Below are 23,020 nucleotides of genomic sequence, written 5' to 3' on the forward strand. Positions count from 1 at the left end.
TGCCTATTCTGCCTTGGGACTTCCAGCCAGCACAATAAGGGTCTTAATGGTGCCAGAGGCTTTTGTGTTATAAACTGCAGCAAAAGTCCTAAAGCCCTTCATATAAACCAAATACTCATCAGCTATTTAAGAAAAACTGTAGGGGATTCAACCTGCATCCAGAAATATAATGTTTCAAATTGGCACACCATGCTAAAACAAACCTTATCCTGTTTAAGTGCTTCCTTTTTTTCTTTTTATAAAAGTGCTACAGCAGAGAATTCATGTTTTGATTGAACACAGAGCAGGCAGCAAGCTAAATTATATACTCAATACAAATCTCATGCAATAATGATGAAATAAGTGTAAAATGGCTGTAACAAAAGCAGACACTTTATAAAGTAACGTCTCCTCTAAATTTTGTATGTGTAGGCAAAATAGAGAAACTGGAAATGCATTAAAAAAAGATGAAATTGTAGATCAAACTGGTCAAAAGTTTTAATGAGACTGTAAAATATTTTGATAAGTCTCTATTTAAAATATATGTGGCCTTTGTCACTGTGCATAAAACAGACAGAAACTTAGTGAGTGTCAGGAACATAATTAGAAGTCAAGCTGGCATGGAATTACAGTGCTCAACAAACACAAGAAGCCAGTTCTGAGTCCCTGACCTGTGATAAGTTCTGCTGACTTCAGTACAAACCAAAATAACTCAAATAATTGTAGGGTGCAGGACTAAACCTTGGTCATTATTTAATCTAAATATAGTAGAGCTCCAGTTTATGAGGGTGGCATGAACTTTGCAATGAACAGCTATGTAAAAAAAAGATCAAAATTCTGCTGCTACTAACTGAAGAAGCAACCACTTCATCTCAGGCAGCATACAGATGCCCCACTTATATCTACAGCAGTCATGACAAAAGAAATGGATATTTATAGTTGCATATATTAGCCTTACATTGCCATATACAGACCAACACGTACCCAATATGCTATTAGATTAGTTTAGACTAACTAACAATGTTGGGTTTTTTCCCTGAGTCCATATTTTAACATAAACGTTTCACAGAAAGGTTTTAAGTTTAGAATTGGGTGTATTTAGAATTCCATTCAGCTTTTCAAGGAAAAAATTTGCTTAAAAGGGTTTCAATTCAAGATCTTCTAGGAATAAAATTTCTCCTGAAATACATGACATTTCCAAATGGAAATGCCACCAGAATAAACCAAAACTTGAGATTCAATTCTAGGTTTACAGAACCAGCTACAGAAAGTAAGAACGCCACCACAATTAATTCTAAAAAGTATAAGTTTAGGCACAGCCAGTGGTTTCTAGTTCTTCATCAATAGTTCATCAGTCATTAGCTTGAAGTACAGTAATTATGATAGTAGTCATAACTGTTTTCTGTTTGCTTAAAAATGATAGTGCTGAAGCTTACTCAGCTACTCTGCTTGATTAAATGCATGGCAAAAATCAAGCCTTGGCCTACTTTCCAATGCGAGGGCATACAATGGCGTATGATCCTGCACCTTTCCTTTTGGATGGAGTCAAAGGAATAAGGTCATACAAACAAGGTCATCTGTGAAAGTCAGCTGGCATAAAACCAGTCATACGCCAGACATCACCCTTTGCAGAAATAAACTCTTTAGCAAGCTGGATGTCTGGGGGGAAAAAAGGGATGTGGAAAATGAATGTGCCTTAAACATGATCTTCATCGTTCTGATGAGTTATTTAGTTATACATCCCTCTCCTATTACTAAGTAGGAGGATATATCATGATAGCCATTCTGCAGAACATTCATCATCAGAATATCAGCTTCCTCACATAAGCTTGTCTCCTTAACATCTTCTTATTTGTGTATGTACCCAGTATTTTGTACTTGTAAGAGAGTTTATATATATAGAAATTTTAAAAGGAAAAACAACATAACCTATTATACTGCTAATATGGTTGTCAAGAGGGAGAAGAAAGTATTGTCAGAAATTCAGAATTGGATATTTTAAAAATTATCTCGTTCACAGGTGATCCTATAATAATCATATACAGACAAGAAGGTGCTTTGACTCTTGTTTCTACCATTCAAAATTATTAACACTTGATTGTTAGAGCTAAACATTAAAAAAAGTATCCTCAGTCTCCCTCCCCATCCTATTTCTTCTTCAATGTTCTTGAAATCATTTTGGATACTGCACCTACTTTTCCCTCTTCACCCAAAACACTTGACATTCCATGTTTCCTGATTAATCACTACAATTTTTATGTGACTATTTATTGAGAAATTAAAACAAAACAAAACAAAACAAAAAAAAAAACAACAAAACACTGAACAAAAAAAGGTGTGGAGGATTACAGAATCAGTCTGGAACAAAAGATGTCAGACAGGTGTTTTCTTCAGAAAACCTTCCTCTTTTTAGTCCCAATCCTTTTACACTTGCACTGTCTCTGATTTTTGGAGATTTTTTTGCTTCGTGTTCCTTTGTTTTTTGCTATGCTATATATAATAATCAGTGTTCTCTCTACAGTCTAAGTTTCTTTATATCTTAATTTACACTTTTCTTCATCATATTCTGTGTTTATTTTTCATTGTACGTCCAAACCACCTCCTCTCAGCTTGTCCCTGTGTTCAGTCAAGCCCATGCCAAGTGATCTAAACTGGCTTTAGCTGTGGCTTGAAAATTTTAAAACTTGCCTCAAGCCTTTATACCTCCATCTTTCCCCTCACACAGAAGAGGTTGCAATTCCAATAATTTCAACAAGAAGAACCAGTGTCAGTAGAAAAAGTGCTTGCCAGGGGCCTTTTTATTTTTTAAAGTATTCTGGAATAAGTAAGTAAGAGCAGTAAGCAAGAATCCCAAAGATACAACAGAAATAGTATTAACAACCACCAAATACACTGAGATTTAAGTCTTATTTTTAATCTACTACTTAACAGTGAGATAGCAAAGCAGAACCAGACTGAAGTAATTTATTTGAAAGGTTTTTCATTATATGAAAATTTGATACTGACAGTTTAAGTGTAAGATTCTAATTTTATATACAGAACGGAATCTGCTGTTTGGTTGAACTTACTAACTAGTCCATTAGACTAATTCATATATATTGCATATACATGGAGAACAGAATTCATTTGTTTCCACTGGCAGATTAGATGATGCTCAACTCATTTGTAAATGATCGGATGTCTGACAAAAATACAGGACGAAACAACTCTTACCAAAGACTTATTTCCTATATGGGAATCTTGCTGGACACTCAGCTCTTGACAGATGCTTCAAAAGCAGCAAATACACTGGGTATTTATTCCCATTTGTACTTTTAAGAAGATCATGACCTTTCTTTTGACATGTATGCCCCCCAGCTCTTTCACAGTCATCTTACGTTACCCTAATAAGCTAATGCCTATGGACTCCCACTCTAAGAACAGTATAACCAGACCCACAGGGATGACAGCTCAAGGAAACACTTAAACTAGCATACCAGCTTTTGTAGTGGGTAAAAACAAGACCAAGCACTTGAGCTTCGACTACTTTAGAGAGTTTTTCCTCTTTGCTGCAACTTAGATTAGCCTCAGTCCTTGAGTAACCAGCCTTCAGCGTGTAACAGCTGAGGACTGCCAGAATATCTTTAACCAAGAGCCCTCTTCTCTGCAGTGCATACACATAATTTGTCTCTACGCATCAGGGGCAAGAAGCCCCAAATTTAGTCATCAGCAAGAGCGTCATACAGGATTGCTGTCTTTTCTAAAAGCATTCCTCCAAGGAATTAAAAACGATCAGACAGTTTGAGAAAGGGCAATCTCAGCCTGCGCTGAATACAAATCAAATATATAAATGAAATTGCACATCACTTAAACTTACTGCTGAGAAGTATTGACAGCAGCATGGCCTTTTCCCTTTCCCTGGTCTCTTCGAGTCTAACATATAGTTAGACTGCTCTTCCCTACTAGTATCCAAGATGCTCCTGACACTACATGCTGCAAGATTTCAATGGGCTGAAGGGTCATCTACTAGGGCAGACTTATTAGTGACTATTACATTTAATAGGGATTTAAGAGTCACTACTTTGTGTGTTGCAAGGTTGTTTGTTTTCCAAAGAATTATAGCAGCAAGTAGTAAATTCCAATCTCAGTTTAATTTCTAAATCAATTCTATGCTTTTAAAATTATTAAGTTATAATTACTTTCCATTACCTTAATTACTTTAAACTATAAAAAACAGAAATAGTTTCTCACTCTTTTGACCTTGTTCAAGATTTTAAATGGTCTCTTTCAGATCAATGGCTTAAGAATGCTGTGTAGTTTACAGTTTATCTCCTACCTGCTTAAAGGAACTACTTCACATTTCTTTTATTCCAAACTCAGACTGGAAAAGGAGTGATTGGTGGGGGAGCAGAAGCAGCTCAGTTACTGTGGGCAGACAGAATTTCGTAAGAAGCCCCAGTGAAAACAAATAATGACAACTGTGTTTATGTTTCTACAACTCAAAAATTGTAATTAAAAACTAGTATATTTGCATCTGCATAAATAGAGTCATTCTGCAGATGGATTCAGACTGCCAATATTTCCCAGTTGAAGGACAATGATCAATGAGATCTCTTCCACTTCAGTTATGAAACCAAGGCAAACCATTTTGCTTCCTATTTATCCCGTCACACCCCTCCTCAACTATTTGCCTGATTTATGGGCTACATCCCCATCCAACAGAGATTTCCTTAAAGGTAGGAGGAGAAGATGATGCATTTTGAACAGGATTTGTTGATGGCTGAAGACTGTAACCCAGCCTCTAGCACTGACAATAGCCAGCACTACAATGCTCACCTTGAATGAGACAGTATTGGGGAGGTAATCTCCAAACACCTAACAAAGGTAAAAACTTGTATTTGCCACATTGTGCTCTAAATTGCATTTAATAGATTGAGAGATAAAGTCTAACCAATCTTTTTACATATGACAACATAACACCATATTTGATTTATTACAAAAGTAGTCAGTCTAACCCCTAAATTTTTTTTAATTAGAAAACTATTCAGAAAAAAAAAAAGAAAATCGAGAAAACTGTGGATTTTTTAATTCAAACTATTCATAGAAAAATTTTAAAGGAACTGTGATAAAATCTAACAAAAAAATCAATTCCAAGGTACTCAAGTTACAGACCTTTTCATACTTTTGCCTTTGCTGCACCAAAATACAGTGGCAATTCATGCAGTACCTCTAGGCATAAAATTTCCTGATATAAATTCCACAAGAAAAAGAGCAATTACATATTCCAACCTGTGTTTCTTCATTTCTCAAATATTCTTAATACAAGGGTTATTTCTATTTGCATTCTACAATTTTGCAAGTCCAGTGATTGCAAGACATTCTAAAATGAGTGTAAATTGTCTTGATGAACACCATCCAATTTCTAATGGACAGGGGCTCATATAAAAATTCAACAATATCAGCAACAAGCTAGCAGGAACTGGTGGGGTGAGGGGTAGTAAGAAATTATTTGGCTCACAGTTGAACTTCCTATTTAACCACAGGGATGATCAAATTAAGTCAAGATCAAGTATGTGACAGAGCAGCTGTGCCATGCAGCAAATGAGGACTACTGGTGTGTATATATATAGCAATACTGTTTTGATTTTCTATCCCACCATTCATGTCTTGCAATTCAAAGCTGCTGCAGGAGAGAGAAAGTGGCCTCCTGCACTCACAGCCTTTACTTTGAGTTCTACAGGTTCAGCTCCTTCCCAGGCTGCTTGAAGCCTTCATGGTAGAGCAGCCCCTTAGCACTCGCTACCTCTCTTCAGCCCAGCTCTTGTCTACAAGGAAAATTTTACAGCTGTCCAACACAGCAACTGCTAACCAACTAACCTTCCCCCCACCGAAAGAGAGAGATTTAAATCTCCCTAACAGAACGAAATGACTAGACCTGAGATAATGTTCTTGCCCACAGAAAACTTTGTTCTCAGATGTCACTCATCTAGAACTCTTACTAACTGCTAAAAACAGATGCTTTCAACATAGAGTGGTTTGAAACGCTTTGGCTTAATAATCTTTATTTTCCTGTTTCAGTAAATGAAAATAAATTGATTTACAACAGTTAATGCACAGGTACTGAAAACAGTGGCTGTAATTTTTTTTATACCCATCTGTCCTCCTCTTATTCCATCTGTTTCCTTCACTCATTGCACTGGAATCCAGCTTCACAAAATGAAATCCAAGCTCTTTCATGCAGCACAGTGTAAGTTACCTAGTTACCCAGTTGAAAGACATTTCAAAATGAATCACTCTCCTTATACTCTGTAGAAGGCAACAGACACAGATTTTTTGGTTAATATATGTCTGAGCAATCTTTCTTTCAACAAAATATAAAACTGTCAGTAAATTCCTTCTGATTTCAGATGATGCATTTCAAAATAATACCGTAACGGCTCACCATTTTAATCAATTATTGAGTACGCCTTGGGGATTTTCCACCAATTCCACTTGATGCTGCTCTTAAAATGGTAAGTACTTACATAACTGTGTGATTTATAGACTGGCTTAGATCTTTATAGCTAATACAATAGTATAAGTGCACGCAATCATATGATTTAATTGGATTATATAGCCTTCATTAAACTGTGTTGACTGACTTTTTTTATTCTTCAACAGTTCTTTGGCCTGTTAATGATTAAAGATTTGGATTTGAGTCTTTACACTAAATGTAAGTGTTTAACAGGAAAAGAAAACCTAAGAAAGCCCTCCTCTCTTACAATCCAAAATGGAAGATACAATATAAAGGCTGAAAATAACTTTTTGAGAAATTTTGCATAGCACAAATACAAAAGCCACTATAAACAAAGGATATTTCTATGTGTTCTATGGGATACTATAAACAAAGGATATTTCCGCTATTATCTAATCTTTAAGGCAGTGTGGTAAGTGAGGTCATTCAAAGGTCAAGAATGGGAGGTTTCTATTGCTCTATAAAAGGGTTCACACTTTAAATATAAGTTTGTCAGTGTTCATGGTGCCTTTAATTTCTACACTAATGATATCTAGAATACCTACATGCCTTTGGTTTATGCATTTACCACTTCATTATTAGCATCACATTAAAAGGGAATAGTTACTTTTTATTTGTGCTACAAAGATCTTTTAACTGATACTGAATTTATACAGAATAGAATATTTAAGAATACTAGCATACAGCATACAGTTCACAGGAACATGCATTTAAACACCCAACTTTGTTATTAGGGTGATAATAATAGTAATACTTATCACTTCTTTTTTTTTAATTCAACATATTATTTTATTAAAATTTCAGTAGCATAACTACCTGAAAGAATTTTATTTAGTCAAAAGCTATCTCTCTTGAGACACAGAAGTGTTTATAATATAAGGGAACTTAGAAATATGTAGTGAGAACTTAAGTTGGAAATAAAATATTTTCCAAGATGAAAAATGGAAATAAGCCCTGATAATAGCACTTTTGTAAGATAGAACTTTCATATTACAGACCCATTATTGTGACGTGACTAAAAAAATGAGGCTTACAATTCTTTTAATCTTCATATAAGCCCATTTTTCCTTTCTGTGGCTGAGTTTGAAGCACTTCCAAACGAAAGCAAAAAACAAATGACTGCTATTAATCATAAAGAAAAAAATAAGTCTATATGCCTCCTGTAGTCCTTTAAAAAACATTAATATTTGCATAAAGCTAAAGGACAAAAACTCTTACATGCGAAAACATGTATCTTTCAGACATCTGCTAGCTACTTACCTTGGTCTGCTCCATAAATAGAAACTAATTATGGAGAGACTAAAAACAAGACAATGCCCTGGGAAATAAGGGACAGTCTTTTAAAGTATACTCAAAATGGTGTGAGTAAATCTGTATCATACAGATACATACTTAACACATAAATCTTTTTGGTATAATCTTCCTCCTTCTACAAGCAATAGTTAAACTTCCACTAAACTTCCATCAAAGCAGAATCAGCGTTGATGCATTCGTTCACTAGTAATATTTCCTGCCCTGCAAAGTATCAATATCAACTGTGAATGGCAGAACTGTAAAGACCCTAGTGAAAAAAGTATTCAGTCCTGTAAATTAATGCCTGAGCTCTGACTTTTAAGTGAAGACAGAGATCAGCAAGTCAGCTGCTGCTTATATTGCTTTCTTTTTCATAATCAAAAAATCAGAGGCTTGGGAAGTGCTTAGTAACCTAAACCATTCCTTTCCAGGAACTTGATATGTTTTCTTTTAACATATATTTATAACAGAAGTAGGAGAATAAAGTTAACTTTAGAAACAAGCATGATCCAAGGCTATATTTCAAACCCCAACACTGATATAATATAGGGGTCAGCAGTGAGGTCGAAATTTCAAATTGATATGCTGAGTCAATCCACCAAGGTGGGTGTTAGGGCTCCTCAGTTTCAAAGGGTACCTCAGCTGCTGGTTTTGGACAGTAATATTTCACAGACTTACTGCAGAAGTGCATATCAAGCAGTCTCTTAGAGCAAATAGAAACGTCTTTATATACTGGCAAAAGGAGGCTGCAAAGGACAAAACAGAAGGCACTTCAGCCACTCAGAGCTGGAGAGCATCATTAGAGGGACTGAAATGGACCTGGGTCAGGAAAGTTATTTTCCTTGAGAAAGGGGAGGAAGAGGTGGCTGGATGGAGCCACTGAAGTCACCAAAATTAAAAGTTACATGCTGGATTTCACAAAGTTAAACACAACTGTGTTCTTTATTTTTAGGCATCTGCACTAAAGGAAGGGAGATTAAGAAGCCTGAAATTATTATCCTTCACAAGCAGAGTCACTCAGGAATCTGATCTGTATGATTGCAGACACTTGTAAACATAAATTCACCAGGATACAGCACTGAGCTATAATTCACATAGTTTTAGCACCACACAGCAACCCAGCAGTCAAAAAATGTGTCCCATTAGAACAGTGTACAAACTGACAATTTGCTATGCTGCTTTACAAAATCATAATGGGAGGAAATATCTTTAGGTTTGCCTCAACCTACCACCTGCCTACAGAAAAAGGCAAAATGCATTAATTTACATACAACGTTCTGCCAGCCAAGTAGCAGCCATTAAGTGTTAACCCTTCACCTTAAAAGGGACCATTTTATATCCCTTCAGTCTTGGCATATACATTTTCTGTGACCAAAGCAACTGACTATTTAGCAGTGTGCAAAAAAGCACAGCCTAGGGTTGAATATACAACCCGGTGCCCACACTCCCTGTTTGCTATATACTGCTACCCTGACGTGCAGAATATTTGCACAAATACAGGGAACCCTCAATGGCACAGGAGGCAGCACTTGCAGCCTAGAGCAGTCCTAGTCTGTGCCTTCAGAGGCCTATTTCACAGCAGCTGGATGTTAACCTAAATAGCATTTACCTGAGTTTCAAATAAATTACACATTCTTAGTCGAAACTTCCCGATTCAGAGCACAACAGCACTATCGCTTTGGTGTATCCTAAAGCGAGGGCAAAATGAATTGTGTAAGGAAGTCTAAGTGGATGCGCTGGGAATTCTAAATGAGAAACACAGATAATCGTTTAAAGAAAAAGCAGTTAGATCACAGAGAATGCATTTAAGTAGTTACAGCAGCAATTATTTAATTTCCAGCTACTCAAGACTATGAGACCACAACTTGAAAATTTATTCAATTACTTTTGGTTTGTAGACAGGTGCCGAACTACAGGATTTTATTTTTCCATGGTTAACTGATCAGAACATGCTTTTCATTCATTCTTGATTTTTAGATTTTACTGTTAATGCAGAAAATCTGCATAATGCTGAAAGCTGAAGGGGTAGTGTCAAATAAATGGAACTTAACATCAAAATAGCAGGGCCTGTTGCAGTTTTTGGTATCTTTTTATATTTAGTTACCTGAAAACTTCACTTCAGAATATTAATTCACTGAAAAAATAACATATTCATTAACACAAAATTATTATTGTCGTGGTGTTTCATATTCTTCCAGAAGGCTGACTTCAAAAACATAGAAACTTTGGAGCGGGAGGGTAGCAAGAAGGAAACAAACTGAAAAAACCTTAGCTTACCTAACCAAAAGCAAAATTCCCTGTTCAAACTCAAACTGAATGGCATCTTGAAGGCAAGAATAGAACAGGGATTACATGAAGCCAATTGTGTGAATGATGACTTGAGGAACATGGCAAAGAAAAAGAGGAGAATCCTCAAGGTGGGAGACACAAACAAACCAAATATCTGCATTAATTCAAAGAAAACATGGGAAATGTTGACAATGGGTTTACATAGCCCTTTCAAAGACACGCAAATAAATAGAATCTATCAATCATCAGAGGGACATGCCTTTTTCTTTTCTCCCCACCTTCTGCATCATCAAGTTCAGCTTTATCAGTAGGACATACTTTACTTTCTCAAAGTTAAGAACAGCAGCCCTGATGCCATGAGCATGGCAATACTGCTCAGCTGTGCCTGGTCCCTCTGCTACTGAATAATCTATTGCAATCAATGTATTAAAGAACAAACCCAATACCATTTTCATGATGGCAACCTGAGGAGCTATACTAAAATTACAGTTAATTATGTATGTGTATGCAGGGGTTAGCCCTCTGTAGAGGGCGGCGGGTCTGGCATGAAATTGCTCTTCAGTTTGCTAGGCAGACAAAAACAAACTGCACTGATCTTCAGCTAAACATGACGGTGGTGCCTCCACTGCAAAGCAAAGAGGTGAAATTTCGCTTTACTCAAGCATCATATCTCATAGAAAGAAACAGCTTTTCCTTGTTTTACTTATACAAGTTTAAATGACACTGATATCCACCCATACAAAAATGAGCACTGAATGCTGTCGTGTTACAGGAGAAATGCAGAAGTGTGCAAGAAACATATATAGACCCAGTCCTCCATAGTGTCAAGCTTGCATATTGCTCCATGATAACCGCTGGATGTATGAGGCACCTTGCTAATGACCACTCTATTGCTTTCTTTACTGTGCCAAAGCACTTATAGTTAAGGTACAACTTCTCGGTAGCTCAGACACGAACTTTTGTTCTCTTCTGGTCAGGCTACTACAGCCACCTATTTTTTATTTATTGGATTGATTCTTTGCCTGTTGACTTTCTCCCTTCTTTTCAGACACTGTAAAAGGTTTTGGCTGGGACAGAGCTAGTTTTCTTCATAGCAGTTTGTATGGTGCTGTGTTTTGTACTTGTGGCCAGAACAGTGTTGACAGCATCCAGGCCACCTCTGTTTCTCACACCACCCCACCCCTGAGTAGGCTGAGGGTGCTCGAGGAATTGGGAGAGGACACAGCCAGGGGAGCTAAGCCCAAATGAGCAGCGGAATATCCCACACACACCACATTACATCAAGCTGATCAGTAAAGCTGGGGGAAAGAAAGGGGAAGGAGGGATGGTCTGAATAACAGTGTTTGTCTTCCCAGGTAACTGTTATGCACAATGACTCCCTCCTTTCCTTGAAATGGATAAATAGCTGCCTACCAGGGTTAACCCACAACTGACACAAAAAAAGTTATTAGATTTAGTAGCAAAAGAGCCATATATGCCTCTATTGTCCTTTTTGCAAATCTTTTTTCTTCACTTATTAACAGAAAACTGAATGCATTTAATAAGAGCTAGAACTAAAAAAAAAGCAAATATCAGGCTTCTATAAGGTCACAAAGTATGTTTAGCTCTGGCAAGTTTGTGTAGAGAAAATGTACCATGAATGGAAGAGGTCTGGACTGTATCATCTATCTAAAGTTCACTTACACTTCTGCCTCCATTCCTACAGACCATGTCATCTAATTACTCTCTGTTTTACAAGTTTCTTGAAATATATTTCTATAGCCAGGAGTATTGTGCTTGTTTTGCCTGTTACAACAAAAAGACAAAAATCACACAAAAAGATATGCACAGAAGTAGATAACTCTTAGTTTCAATCATGTCCTAAAAGACATAAACTAATCCACTGAACTGATAAAATAAGAATGGTTTAGACTCACATATATGATAAAAATCATCTCAATAATATTTCACATGCAGAGTAAACCCAAATTAAAAAAATACATTACATATTTTGACACAGAAATACAATGGTTAAAATTGTATAAGCCTAACTAGGTCTGAACTCCCACTGATTTCCATATGAAGTTGTGGAGTTTTGTACTTTTGTCTCTGAAAATATACACCTATTGGAAATAAGGTATTTTGCAAAATGTTTTTGATTCCCTAACTTTATTTTCTTAAGACCATGCTAATTTTGTGTCCAAAAGACTGTTCTAGGACATCAAGAAAATATGCACAAAGATAAATTTATTCTGTTCTTGAATTTAATCAGTTAATATTAAGTGCCATATTAGTGAATAACAAACATTTTGCGTAGATCAAACCCCATTTTTTTGTTAGAATTGCATTAGAGACATAATGTTAGATTTTACTAATACATCAGGAGTTAAGCTCAGGGAAAGATCAATAATGTATTATTGATTGCAAAATTAAAATATTTTTTCACACTTTCATTAAGCCAATATAAGACCTCTGGAATTTATCTTTGCAGATGGCCAGCCTGTCTTCTGTAGCAACATAATTTTGCAGAGAAGAATCATTTGATGAACAATTAAAACACTGAAGCGAAAAGTCATTAAGAGAGAGGTAGCAAATGTTTTGTGCTTCTGTCAATTTATTTTTTCTCCAGGAGTAAAAAACACTTCACAAAACAAATTTAAATCTCTGGAGAGTAAAATATGCCAGTAAAAAAACCCCAAACAATCCTGTGGATGTAAAATAATACTACATAGACGTGACTTCTTCAGAGGCAAAGCAGGCAAGCTGACTAGATGACACATCTGGCATAATGTCAGTACAGAAATAAATTTAAAAAAAAAAAACAAAAACAAAGCAAACAACTCTAATTCACCATTTGAACTACATCCCAGCTTGAAAACTGCTGGCAGACATAAGCATTTTGCCTCTGAATTTGATGAAGTGGACTTCAAATACAAGAAAAGTATGACATCATTAGGAAATCTAGTGTTTCTTTTCAATTGATAGCTAAGTTTTGTTCTTAGCAATTCTAGCACATTTTTAGGTTCACACAGAAAGAAAAACCTGCCTTTGCAAAACTTCAGTCTTGTAGGAACACCGAAATACTTCTGAAAATGAATTTGCCCTCAAAACAACTTTGGATCTTTAAAGTGAAACACACAATGTCTGTCTTTCACATCAGTATCTGCTCAGTTTAGGGAAAAAACAGCAGCCAGAACATTATGAGCTAAGAAAGTTGTTTGCAACTTTAATAATGCACTAGTACTTTGATCTTCATAATATATTAATTTGTCTATTTGTGTTTGAAGTTATAGATGAATGAATATTTTAGATTTTTTTTTGCATATATGTGGATTATCTTGATGATCAATTCACAAAAAAAGGAAGCTTGGGACCTAGGAGGTACATTTTCAAAGCTTAATACAGGAGGTACACTCATTAATCCTATTAATGAATAATAGGATAAATGTATACACCACTTGTAAGTGGCTTTTAAACAGTTCCAAATTTAGACTAAACTTAGGAAACAGACGAAATTAAAAAAAATGCTAGTAACATGTCAACCAGTGATTATTCCTTTCTATTCATGTATAAGTTGCTCAGGAGTACTTTTATGTCTTTGTTGGAATTACTGCTTCTGGGAAGTGGTAATTCTAAGGCGGATTTTATTGTTTTGGCTACTAACATAGAAAGGTTCCTGTCCTGCTGACTCTTCTATTTCTTCTTTCCATGTTGTAAAAATCAACACCCTGATATCCCCATAAAAGATACAACACAGCATAACTGTGTCCTCTATATTAAAGAGGACATACAAGTTAATGAAATATAGGATCAGCATTTCTCTGACTGCCTGCACATCTTCTGGTTGCCAAGCTACAAAATACATTCAAACTTTTTGGGTTTTCATATATGAAAATAGCTTTCAGGGAAAATGTCCAAACAAATATCTGTGGATGAGAATTTTTTGTTTGTTTACAGAACAGACACTACACCATGAGGATCAAACTTATTCACTTCATCTCTCACTGGCAATCTAAACTCCACATGTTCAGTTGCTTGAGGATCTGCCTTTCTTTTCTCTTTAATCTTGACAAAAGGACCATAAAATGCATCAGGTAAAGGCAGTTTTCACAGTTACTGTGCAAGGCCATCTTATTAGGAAACAAATCAAAACCACACATTCATTCCACACAAACTGCAAAACAGTTTCCATACAAAATTGATTTTAGCCCAAGTAAAGTGACACCAAAAAAAGATTGTCAAAAAAAAAAAAAAAGTCAGCTATGAATCAACTCGGATATAAACTAGCTGACATTCCTTCCGAGTGTCTTGTGTATCCATCATACCCTGTAGAATACTTTCAGGCTGAGATATGTTGAACCATTAACTGTTTTCACCTAGAATATGCATTAGCAATATCTGATAAAAGCCTTTGAAGAAAAATAATCGAAGCAAAAGTTGGACACATGATTAATTCTCCTTTTATCTTGGACAAAGTACTATGGTGACATTATTGCACAGGACTAATGCTGCTATTTTTCAGCAAAGCATGAGCATTTCTACCACCACCAGTAAATATTCTCAAATCCAAACACAGGGACTTTACATGAAAACCAACTATTTCCCAACATACATAATAGAAATCCTATTTACGGAAAAACTCTAGAAAAAATGAGACAGAAAATTTAAACCAATTCAACATTGAAAGACAAAGGCACATTTTAGATGTAGTAGTAACTGCACATCCTTCAAGCTTTTCAGTTTTAGAGATAAAAGTGCAATTGAATGTTTTTAATTCTATGCAGGTGATTATTTTTATTCCTGTAAAACTAGCACAAAAATTACCTAAACTGTAACATAACTTTTATCTTCTTGTTTATGCCATAATTTTCTATGCATTGTAAAGGGGCAAGACCACCACTTATGATTTCTATTGACAAGTATGAAATGAATCTTAATCACAGTGTTCTGAATGTTTCCTACTACGCAAGCTCAAAGCTGAAGTCTGAAGCCTAGTTATTTTGGACACTACAAGACAATGATACTGAAACACAAAAATAAACTGAGTTTAGGTTAATAGCTACCCAATCACACAACAATCTTTGTGAAATACCATCGAAAGATACATCCTCCCCCAAAATAATAACAAATGCTCTGGGAAATTGAGAAGTGTCTCAAAAAGAAAAAAAAAAGTGTTTAACAATTCTGTTTTTCTTCTTGGTGTAGCGAGTGTAGTTCTGAATGTACAACATATCTAGAGCATCTGTGGGTGAAATAACCAAACGGCAGAACAATGATGAACCCAGGGAGTCACCCAAGCAGAGCCCTGCATCACACTGCCACCCAGGCAGCAAAGGGACTGTACAGCGCCCAGGGATGGGCACTGCCATTCACCAGTTATACCCTCAGTTTCAAGTTCCCTTTAATTAATAATGAATAACATTCAGACCCCAAACCTTGCTTATTCCCAGTTTGCTATGAGAGTTATCTTCTTGTTTCCATCTATTCAAAACACTGAAGCTACAAAGATGAAACACTGGCTCATATCAGGCTTTCTTGCCAATATATGGAAATGGCTTAAGCTCATATCCCAGATCTAATATTTCTGAAGAAAACAGAATCTGAGATATTAGCTTTAAGGGAACAGACTATAACCATAGAATTGAAACTGCATCAGAGCACGATAGGCAAGTAAGGAAAACATTTCCCACCACAGTGACTGAACACACTGAAGGTGCTGCTGAGATACCTTTGTGAGCAGGGAGATTAGGAATGGGAACATTTAACATCTTTAATCTTTCTTGATTTGCCTGATTACCTTGTTTTTTGAGGGTTTTTTGCTATTTTCTAATAATTTTAAACTTATAATGCTACTTCATGCCTCCATAGAGCCAATATTCCTGTTTTGAACAGATTATTCGTTGTTCAGAAAGGTGTTTGAAACTTTAAGGTCTGCACGGGTTCCTTGACGCAAAAAGTTGGGTTAGTATCATGCAAGTCACTAATGGAACAGTGACTCAGAATAAAAGTATTGATTAAAAATAGCTTGATAACATTGTGGCTAACCATAATGTATATGTCGTACCTCACGGAAGCTTCTGGCAGATGCTTGGTCATGTTTACTGGAAAAGTTTTAAATTTTATATAGTTAGGTGTATTTCTATTTTGCAAACAGACAGGATAAGAGATGAAGGAAATTTCTTGATAAATCTAAAGGAAGATAAACTAAATACAATTAAAATTCAGAGGAAGGTAATCTGCAAGTTACTTAAATGCACACTAGTCAATACTTGCAATTATAATAATAATTTCATTTTCTTCAGAGCTATGTCAATATTAGGTTTCATTTTACTGCACATGTATGCCGTTAAAAATAACAAAATATCCATAACAGTCTTTGTACACGTTATTAAAGATCTTTCTTTTCCTTCCATATGTAGTATCAAGGTATTAATATGAGCTCTGTATGTCATCACATAGCACATTTATTGTACCTCTAGCTACACATATAGTGCAGAAGTAGCTCATACAAATCAGATAGATGGTTCATAGGATCACACTTCACCCACTGCATGCTAGGATTCTGTCAATCAAGGTGCTAAGAATCAGCCATTATACATCTACTCTATTAAAATGTAAACCACACAGAACTTCAACGTCCTGTGTGTATTTCAGGAGGATCATAGAATCCAAAAGAATTAAACAATAAGGCAAGAGGTAGCAACATGCAAGTGACTGGATGTTTAGGTTCTCAATGAGCTTTAATTTTTTGAGCATTTTCTACTCTTATCAGTTATCAAGTTTGTCTAAATGCACACAGATTAGAAATTTCATTACCCAAACTATGCTCTAATGCACCACAAAGACATTTGTTTCACTGTGAAGGAATGCAGAAGGTATTTGAAAAAGGTGTTTAGTTGACTTAGCAAACATGAAAAATGCTGTGAGGTTACAGGGTAGCTGGTCAAGACTGTTACAAGGAGTTAGACAAAGGTCTGTTCTAACATCCTTAAGAAGTCCATGAAAAGTAAAATATGGCCTCACACACAAGCAGTAGTTGAGAACCATGACTAGCTATAGCTAGGTACTCTAGCTCAACTATAAATTGAGATTGTCAAGAGAAATAAGTGGCATATCTGATTTATAATGCATAAAAGAGAAAGGAAGGAGGAGTAAAAGGCAGTGGACAACTGCTAACACTGCATAGCCTAAAGACACTATAAACACAATACAAATGTATATTAGAACACTCGGGATACAAGAAAAAGAGATTAAAGTATTGTTGCACTCTTTTCTTCATGTGTGGGTTTCACAACTGCAATAGCTGAGCACGAGGTTATACAAGATTCCTACTGACTTCAAAAGTTTCAAGTTGGGCAATGTTCTTTCTGGAATTTTTGTGGCATTTTACAATCCACTGTAAGATGCTGAGTTACCTTTATTGTTTCTCTTCTTGGTTTTTACTTAAATAAAGCCATTTATTTAATTAAATCCAAGCATTTCAATGGTCGTTATGACTCTCTTAAGACACTGGAGTGCTGTTTTTGCTATCATTAAAACCTCAACTATTTATTTGGAATTTTAAAATAATAATTAAAAAACCGAACACAACTCAACTATTCTCTCCTGCTATCAATGTGTGGCTAATATTTCTCAGATCCTTGCAAATATGCACATACAAATTTTACTTTTTAGAGAATAATAATTCAGGATATTTCTTACAACATGCAAAGAATATATTGGCTTCATTAGAATTGTGCTTTTCCATTGATGAGGATTTTTCTCACTGGTCTGAACCATGAAGAATTATGCATGTCAAGATAAGAGTTTATATAAATACCTAAGAGTATTTATATATATACACACGGCTGGGAGCTTATATAAATACCTATGCTGAAACTGATAACCATGGAGTTTTCTGGACATCACCATAGCATCACACAACCATTCAGTTTTGCAGAAGATTCAGAGTATGTCAGAAAAACTTCTGATAAGTGGAAAGCTTTGATATTAGACTAGTTCCTGGTTAATAGTTGCCTAATAGTTCACATAAATATGAAGTTATGTGTCTCTAACTATAGCATTCAAAAGCTAATAATTATCTAGTCTTGTCAAAGTTAGAAAGACTCCGGTAAAAGGCAAGGAAATAGATTTTTACATCCTACAGAGAACTTCCCATCCTAGAGTACCTAAAACCACACAACCACACCTATGCCTGTATCACCATACAGTTAAAAAGGAACTGGGAAATTCTGTCATGTGACAATCATATATATGTAGTGAGGTGGAAAGAAAAGACAGCTCATGTCAGTCAAACTATGCACAAAGTAAAACTTCTCAAGCAGGTATTTGTGTAACCAATGCTTCTACTTAAATGTAAGAAGGGCTAAGGCTTGAACTAAAGCAAATACATATTTCAGTTCATTTCAAGTTGCAGAAAAAGTAGAGATAAAGAACATCTGTTGGGGTCACTGAACCAGAAGAAGATGTCCTCAGTAATATCCCAGTCTTAGAACAACTGCAACACTCATTGCACCATTAAACCCACATTTTAAAAGATCACTGACGATAATTAAAAGCAAAACCGAGGATCTCATTTTTTAGATGCCTGGAGCACCATTCACTCAAGATAGTAACAACCATGGTACTCTGCAACTGAGCTGTTCTGAATTTTTCATACTAGACACAACAAAATTAGACCAAAAGTCAGACTTTAATTTTCTAGAAGTCTCCTTCACTAAAGGTTATGTATAGCTGCGAGCAGCTCAGTGTGAAATAGAACTTTTGCAGAACTGGGTAAGCAACTATTGTTTATTTTGAGAAACTGAAAATCTTGTCCTAAAAAAATTTCAACCTAGCATATTTCTATTTAAAAAAAAAAAGTCACAATTCAAGCTATTACAAATGTTTAGTTTGAGCACTTATCCTTTTCATGCTGAGGACTGAATTTTAAAAATCAATAAAAATGCTCATTTTCTACTCTAAGATGTAATTTTGAACTTAGAAACAAGAATATCCTGTATGAAGAATTTTAAATCAAAGCCAAATGATTCTCAGAAAAGTATACATTGCACACATAAACAAAATAGAACATCTTAATGAAATATTTATTCAGAAAAAAAATTCAGTGAGATAAAAGTGATTACACTTGTGGTAGCTTCACACAACATTCGTTTCTGAATAAAAGGATGGAGAGGCAGTATTGTCTGGTGAGTGATTAATGGTATTATCTTTCTATATACCCAGTCTTTATCTATACCCACTTATCTTTATTCTTAATGACTACAAAATATTTGTAAACTTAGTTTGGCATTTTCCTAGTGCAAATATTTCAGCACTGATTCAGCATTGCCCAGATTTGTCACCTTTGTTGTTTTCTATAGAACAACTGATGGACAGAAATCTCAAAATCTTAATAATCCTACTACGAACAAAGCTGTAGCATTCATAGCTTCTTAGTATTTTATAATCCCATTCAGGTATATAACTGCTTATTATTTGACTGTAATGAAATTATGGAATGACAGGTCCTTTTACAGATAATAAGAATGAATAATTCTCTGAATAAAAGGTTTGCAACACACTCAGACTTTGTATTTAGTAATGCTTAGCCCAAAAATAATCAACAAAAATATTGATCCATAGCTAAATGTCATTGAGAATGTCAGAGGAGCCCTTGTACAGCAAAAGCACAATCTGCCTTATGTATTTGAAATCCCAGGCAGGACTGAAAAAACAACACAAGAGTTTTTCATCTTCCTGTGAAAGTGCCAGCACATTTAAAACAATCACTCGTAACAGTAAATCAAAATCTCTCAGTATTGCTTGTTGAAACTGACTTTCAAGAGAGAGGGTGAACAAAAAGACCTTTTAAAATAAGTTTTAGGGAATATATAAATTGTCTGAATGCTGCCACGGACAATCAGTTTTAACAGCATATGCCCAGCAGCGTAGTATGGTTACTTGCTGTTCTGGGAGCCTGCCAAAGGAAGAGATCCATCCAGAAATTACGAGGGAAAAAAACCTCCAGAGGAAATGGGCAACAACACATAACTAACATACATCTCTATCTACTTTAAAGCCTTCATTCAGCATCCATCATCATAAAATCAGTGTTCCTGACGCATCTTCATTTTAATAGAGAAATATTTTTTTAAAAGCCTGAAATTCCCTGTCTATTGACAAACTGTACAGAAATGCATATAAGATTTATCCTTCTATGCAACTTTCAGAGGAGCATCTGAGAATTATTAATTACATAAGCATCACTGAACCATTGAATGATATAAGACCACCTAAGTTTTGTAGATAGAGAAGAGCAGAGACCATAGACCAAATCAGCAGGAAAGCCTACAGCACAATTTATATCTCCTAAAATATACTCCTGTTTTAGCTTTTAGGAAGTATTTCATTGGAGGATAATATTTGTTAAAGCAGCAACTATCTCCCTTTTTCAGATTAATATTTCTGCCAAACATTGGTAAATCTGGTTACCAAGGTTCAGTTTACTATTTAATAAAGAGCTTTGGTGAGACAAGCTTGAGCAGTACCTACCCAGACTCTTTGTAAATAAAGCTGTGTCTGCCCTGACAGAGCCTGGCATGGGTGTGTGCAATGAGCAGGGTTCTGGTTCAGCCACTAAGAGAAAATCTTCAATACTTAAAAACAGCAGGTCGCGATGGCATTTCAGGTGCTTAGCTCAGAACCAAAGAATCCAACATGCAGCTGGCAGACAGCTTAGTTTTCATGGGACTCACAAGTTGGTCTCTTCTCTTCCTACTCCTGCACCTTCACCACTCCTCACATCATCAAATGCAGCCCTATGGCTTTTCACTGTAACCAACAGTGAGAAGCAGGCTCCTCACGGCAAGGCAGGTGCTATGCCCAAGAGGCCAGAGGAGGCTGTGGCACACCAATGCACTCTGGCACATGTGTAAGCTGGGCCTGACCTCTGTGATCAGTGCTATGCACGCACCCATCAGCCCAGTCCAGCCCACCAGCGTGGGGATTAAGCTTGGTCCAGAAGTGTGCTTTTCCAAAGTGAAACGCATCTGAGTGACCCTAAATCCAGGCCTGTCCGCAATATCCCATGGTCACAGTGCCCATCTGGCCAGTTAAAGCTGTTGCGCACTTTCCCGAGAGATTTATGGAGGAAGGCAAGGAGGAGTTTTGCAGCCTAAGAGCTCTAAGACAGGGAGCTCTAATTTTTACTTCCAGGACTATTTATTTCTTTTGTATTTAGAACAGAAAGGCTCAGATGAGTACCTTAACATGGAAGGGGTCAAACACAGAATACCTATGAGGTCTGCACCTTTCCTTCGGTGCAGTGTCTCCTACTTTACCAGTCTAAGACAGACCCTCAACCAGCACTGGGAAGCACTGAATTCAGAGCACAAGCCTGAAGATGATGACAATTTGGGATACCACACTACACAGCAGTAGTGAGACCTTCTTTATTTGTAGCTGACCACACCCCTTTACTGAATCTACCTGTGTGTCCAAGTTAGGACTGCAACTAAAGCTGAAGTTCTTAGAAAAGGAGCCTCTGAGGTTCTTAGAAAAGGAGAATTTATGAAGGAATTTTAAAGTACATTTTGATGTATTCTGTAACAGAAATCAACTTGCCTCTCACAGGACCTAAATATTTAGGAAACTCTTCTTTCTTGTCCTTTTTGATGGACTTCTGATTTTTTTTTTCTTTATTTATGTCTAAGGTGCAACATTTTCAGGAACAATAGCATGTGACATTTTAAACTTTATTTCCTTTAACATAATACTTCTAGTATTCTAACCTATGATGTTTTTCTACTAGAGTTGAACACTCTAATTTCCTTTACACACCTCTTTTCAGATTTTCTAGTTGTCAGTGGCTGCAATCATCTAAAAAGTGCATTGCAAATATCTGCAACAGTAGGAGAGGTTCTGCTGGCAAAAACATACAGGAATACTGAAGTGTCACTTAAAAATAACATTAGTTTCGGGACAGATGTGAAAGAGCTTACTTTCATATTAGTCCATGTAAGCCTACATAATCTCCTAACAATCCAGAATCTAAAATACATGCTTTGTGCATCACTGCATACTCATTTGACAGAAACTTTGATAACATGCTTTGGTTTGCTATGGATGACTCAAATTCTGAATAAAGTGTGTGCCGCAACAAGCTTGCAGGAATGTACAATTTATGGTGAGATTTGACAACTGCTCTGTACTTGTCTGAGTGCTTTTATAGCACAGGGGATATCAGCATAGTGAATATGAGTGGTAAAATGCCTCCTGATTTTAATAAAATCCAGCTCATACAAATGATGGATGCATGGAATCTCCAACCCTCACTAGGTACCAGCCCCTCTAGGCACTGTTATTTCCTAGTATTCTCTGCACTTCCAGTTGTAAAAGTCCTATAAAATGTTTATCTTTTAGTTTTCATAAATTATGCTTTCACCAGTCCAGATACTCAAGTCTACATTAATTCAGCCCTGTTTTTATGTAGCAGATGGTTCAATGGAACTGACCTTCTCAGTCTGCCTAATGCCTCCCCTTAAGCCAAAGGTTCATTTATAACTGTCCGCTATCACATCCTTTACTATCAAGCAGACTGAACAGAGGCACGCCTCTCTAAAGGACAGAGAAGTGGTAAAACATCGCAGGAAATGAAAGAAGTTAATGTGAACTTCCAGGGAATAGGAGACATTTTGCATCCTTTCAAATTACTAATGTTGCTATTTATAGAAGCTACCTTGATGTAAAAGAGTTTTCAAGACTGATACAGTCGGTCTGGCAGAAGGATGTGCACTTTACGCAGAGCTTGGAATCTGGCCCTAAGTTACAATGAAGCTGGAATGACTTGAAGCTTCATAATTTATATTTAATAGAACAATGACAGTTTGCAATATTAAAAAAAAAGAAAAAATCTTAAAAGAACATTAGCTTCTATAAGCCACCCCAAAAAGCAAAATTCTAGCAAAATCGTAGCTATCTCCATGCTACCTCTGCATCTCTTATTCT

The 23,020-nt window shown here is 36.1% G+C and overlaps 1 protein-coding gene across 2 annotated transcripts in view; it reads left to right on the top strand.

Moving 5' to 3' along the window:
• Positions 1–23,020, top strand: part of B3GALT1 (beta-1,3-galactosyltransferase 1) — a 206,263-nt gene that overhangs the window by 143,401 nt on the left and 39,842 nt on the right. The window contains exons 1-2 of one of the 2 annotated variants that reach the window (XM_051787502.1): positions 5,714–5,734; positions 6,366–6,470. The gene's annotated coding sequence lies outside the window, so the exon portion shown is untranslated. Of the gene's footprint in view, positions 1–5,713; positions 5,735–6,365; positions 6,471–23,020 lie in introns of those variants that run through there. The other variant, XM_051787501.1, reaches the window with a different exon arrangement.

Source organism: Manacus candei, unplaced genomic scaffold (genome assembly GCF_025592945.1).
Source record: "Manacus candei isolate 608988 ecotype Guabito, Panama unplaced genomic scaffold, ASM2559294v1 h1tg000023l, whole genome shotgun sequence".
Lineage (NCBI taxonomy): Eukaryota > Metazoa > Chordata > Aves > Passeriformes > Pipridae > Manacus > Manacus candei.